The following is a 250-nucleotide window of genomic DNA, read 5'->3' on the forward strand; positions in this document are numbered from 1 at the left end:
AATAAATTAATAAATAAATAAATAAATATATAAATAAATAAATAAATATATAAATAAACAAATAAATTAATAAATAAATAAATAGATAAATTTACTAATTAATTAATAAATAATAACTTAATTAATTAATTAATAAATTAGTTAATAGCTAAATAATTAATTTTTTAATTTTAATTTTTTTATTGTAAATTATTTAAAAAAAAAAAAAAAAAAAAAAAAAAAAAAAAAAAAAAAAAAAAAAAAAAAAAAA

The sequence above is a fragment of the Eimeria mitis genome, genomic scaffold (genome assembly GCF_000499745.2).
Source record: "Eimeria mitis Houghton genomic scaffold, Emh_scaff1732, whole genome shotgun sequence".
Lineage (NCBI taxonomy): Eukaryota > Apicomplexa > Conoidasida > Eucoccidiorida > Eimeriidae > Eimeria > Eimeria mitis.